Here is a 4,521-nt window from a genome sequence, read left to right as displayed (position 1 = left end):
TGTATGAAAGTGTGTGTGTGTTGAGTGTGTTGAGTGTGTTGAGTGTGTTGAGTGTGTGAGCTCTGCTCTGCCGGCGTCCTCTGGTTTGTTTAAACTTTCAGGTCGATCACTCCTCTTCTCTTCTGGCCCGGAGGAGGGAGGAGGAAAAAAAGGGAGTGATAAAAGGGAGGAGGGGAGTGGTGGTGGTGGAGGGAAGAAACAACATGGAAAGAGTAGTAAATGTGAGGGGAGGAGGAGGAGGAAGGAGGAGGAAGGAGGAAGGAGGGGGGAGCTTTAAGATCGGTGCGTTGTGTAAACTGTCTGAAGGAGAACTCACTGCACCTCCTCCTCTACTCTCTATCAAAGTATCATAGGTTAATGTCTTTTTCTTTCATTCATTTTCCTTTTTGGACTTTTATTTTGAAAGAAATTCATAACTAAACACAGGATCATAATCTGATTAGTTTAATTCATGTCTCATCGGATTGTTTCACGTCACCAATCCAAACACACTAAACCTTTTTCCTCTGTCTCTCTCTGCTCTGTAGTTCTTTCTCTCTTTCTCTTTCTATCCTCTCGCTTTAATGGTATTTTCTTAAGATAAGGACTTTGACTAGTCAAGAGTAAATAGAAGCTCCTAAATTATCTTTTTCATTTCAGTAAAGCATTATGATCCAATTCCCACACAGACTGTATATGTTCATGTTTAAAACTACTTATTGTAACGTAAACTTAAAGTTACTGTGAGGAACTTCTAACTGGTCCTGATCCAGTCTCAGTTTAGTCCTGATCCTCTATAGACCTCCATCAGTAAACCAGACCATCAGAGAGAAGATCGTCTGTTTCTATAAAGTTATTCTTAAAGCTCGTCATCGGAGCCACCGGGTCGGATTCTGGAGAAACCAGATGAAATCATGAAGGTTCAGAAACTCCTTCAGAAACTCCAGTTGGACAGACCCAGATCCACTCCAGTCCACCGTGGACAGACCCAGATCCAGCAGAGACCAGTCCACCGTGGACAGACCCAGATCCAGCAGAGACCAGTCCACCGTGGACAGACCCAGATCCAGCAGAGACCAGTCCACCATAGACTCAATTTTCTATTATCTTCTATTTTCTATTATATTCTACTGTAGTTCTGTGCTTTATGGACGAGACAAACTCACAGACAGACAATCTGGCTGTTGAGGACCACCACCCTCCCCCTCGTAACTGGACCCCAACCGAGCAAACATTCAGATAGCAAGTGTGTGTGTGTGTGTGTGTGTGTGTGTGTGTGTGTGTGTGTGTGTGTGTGTGTGTGTGTGTGTGTGTGTGCAACAGACAGACTCATGCAAATACTTAGACATTCCACCCTCCTGCTTACTGTCAACAGTGTGTGTGTGTGTGTGTGTGTGTGTGTGTGTGTGTGTGTGTGTGTGTTACGGAGTGTGCAACAGGGAGCGTTTAGGAGATGAGGAGGGGTCTTGGTTGAGGTGATTTACCAGAAGATTGTCCCCCCCCACCGTCTCTTTTTTTCTCACACACTTACTCAACACCCCCTTCAGGGTTTTTATGTGAGTCTGCTGGGGGCAGTACAAGACACAGACGGCTACAAACCACTGTAGAGGTCAGAGGTCACGGGTTTTGGCTTCATCTGAGGTTTTTACAGAACATACTCTAACGTTGTGTCTGATTATGTCAACATTAAATGTGTCTTTTTTATTTGTCACGTAACTTGCTTACTTGAGTAATAAAACTTTCAGATTTATTTTAACCGAATCCACGATCTTCCCCTAAACCTGACTTAATAGTTTTATTCCCTTTTTAAAAAAAGACTATATTCAGGTAACAAGTGGAAACTGACACGTGTTGTTGGACTTTTGTAGGATGTGCCTAAAAAATTAGGAGTATCTTTTTGTAAGATATCAAATGCATCGTTCTAAGATATCTCACAATAGTAATTCTTTGATCCAGTTCAGCAGCAGGTAGCTTTGGTTGACAGGTACAATTTATGACCTATAATTAAATGACATTAAAATACATTAGTGCAATCATTAGGAGAAACAGAAAGACTGCACTGAGTGATTCTCCTTTGAGAAACATAGACGTAACAGAGAGTCATGTTTGATGAAACACCTGAGTCACTTTTCTGTCACAACAGCAGTCTGACAAAGCCTTTCAACACACTGTAACATGGCTGAATACATAACTTATAAAGTAACAAATCACCAAAACTAAGGCTCATTCACAGCTAGCAACGTCCACATCTTATATACAGTCTATGGTCATAATATTTAATCAAAGGTGAATAATACGAGATTGGGAGCATTTCGATTGCCTATCAAAGGCTCCCAACATGGCAACACCTGGACAGGTGGCTCGTAGCTAACAGTACAAACTACGCCAAAAACGTTGACCCAGCTAACAGTGCTTACCCGAGAGGGAACTGGAACCGGTTGTTTGCTGCTATATAAATGCTCTTAAATTCATATATTCCTCCTTTAAGCCTAAATACAGTCAAAAGAAACTGATCTACGTTTTTGCTTAAGGCCCCCTGAAAGTCCCTGCTGCCCCCCCGATTTGAAAACTGCTGCTTTCCATTAACAATGAGTCAGCAGATAACGTGGTGTGACCTGCTTGAGTCAGAGTGGTATGAAATTGAAAAAATTCCAGTTGTCGTCACAACAATAGATCTCTTGCTCCGTCCCTGATCTCCCTCCCACATTCCGGCTTTTCATTGTTTTCATAATGACTGAATATGTTTTTCTTCTGTGACGCTGCCTCCCTCTGTGCAGCGCCTCGGTTGTAAACGTCCAGCGTGAGAGGTCGAACACTTTTCATTCTCATCTGGTCTTCAACCAGTGAAACTATTTGTTGATATTGGAGAGACATTTGCAAACACACGTCTTCCTCTGTGTGAGGTGGTTAAGTGTGGATCTGGTCACGTAGGAGGCCGGAGGACATTTGGGGTTTGCGATATATAGCACACTTATGGACAAACATATATCACGGCTGTCAGTAGCCAAACATCTGCAAAAAGTAAAGAAAGCCACTATTGTTTCCTCATTTATGCCTTTATATAACCTCCTAACAGTTCAGGGAGGAAACAGGTTTAAAGAATACAGAAGCAGGTAACTATTTTGAATTTATTCAAAAACGTTGTTCATTTACGTTAAAATTAGCATGCAGAGAGTGCTGTAGTTTTGTTTTCTTCCTGTGACATTTGTGTTTTATATTTCACATGCAATGTAAAGCTAGAAAGCCGGTTGGCAGATAACTTAAAGCTTCTAATAACATATTTTCACAGTCTTATACTTCAACAGTTTTCGGACAAAATGACTTTCCTGACATGCAAAAGTTGTCAAATCTTTTAAATTGACAAACATCATTTGTTTGCTACTGAAAGATGCAACCTTTGTGATATTTATGAAGTTATTAAGAAATTATTAATTTGCAATTTCAATTGTAGGTTTTGTGGAAAGTGACATGAAAATGATGCCACAAAATATGGTAAAAAGCGTTTATAATAATGATATTGTAAAAGTTTGGCTTAATTTATATCGGGTTCAATACAATTTTTGTTAAACTTCAGATGTACCTCTGTGATTCTCCCTCACACATTTTTCACTGGCTCGTCTGTGACTGCGGTCGAACATTACAACAGTGAAACAAAACTGAAAGACCAGAGATCTAATCAGCTCAAGCCGTAATCTGATGATGCCTTCAGGTGCACGAAATGTTGCACAACAATAGCAGACAAAAACACAGGTCAAATGGATGACGCATTCTGATGTGGCTTTTACAGGAAACATGATGACTGTACGATACAGTTCATAACATGTGAAACCTTGAAGACAAAACAAATCCAAGACATCTTTTTTGCATTTACAGGAAAATGGGATTATAGAATATTCATCTTTTTATGATTCAGCATCATCACAAATTATTCTCTGATCAATTAAAGAAAGAAAGCTCATAATGATTGTCTTTTTATTTAAGATATTCCATCTCTTGTGTGTGCATTTTGAGTTGTCATTGAACTGACTTACAACAGGCTGTTTTCCCTGTTTTTCACTATTCTCTCGGCCTCTTTCTGGTTTCTGTTTTTTTTCTTTTCCGTGTTGCCAATGGTTTTATCATAACACGTTTCTTTGGCATCAGTTCACATGTGGCAACATGAAAGGAGAAGTCGGTCCTGCATTTAAGTGAATTATGTTCGATACAGGGCCATCAGGGAATTAGCTGTTTATAATTAAGCTGTTAATTATAGGTATGCTAGCATGAACATCATGAAACTGTGCAGCTAACGATGCCAAACTCAACCACATTCTGAGTTGGTTCTCTCTAATTTCCTCTACGTCATTATCCACATTCCCCTATACAGTATCTCTTAAAGGGGGTTAGGGTACACACTAAAAAAAACAAACACACACACACACACACACACACACACACACACACACACACACACACACACACACAGAGTCCTGTTTTCATGACTTTTGGGGACATTACATTGACTTGCATTCATTTCCTGGAGACCCACCTTAATCCTAACCT

Source organism: Anoplopoma fimbria, chromosome 1 (genome assembly GCF_027596085.1).
Source record: "Anoplopoma fimbria isolate UVic2021 breed Golden Eagle Sablefish chromosome 1, Afim_UVic_2022, whole genome shotgun sequence".
Lineage (NCBI taxonomy): Eukaryota > Metazoa > Chordata > Actinopteri > Perciformes > Anoplopomatidae > Anoplopoma > Anoplopoma fimbria.
The sequence above is the reverse complement of the archived record's forward strand: the minus strand, read 5'-3'. Positions refer to the sequence as shown.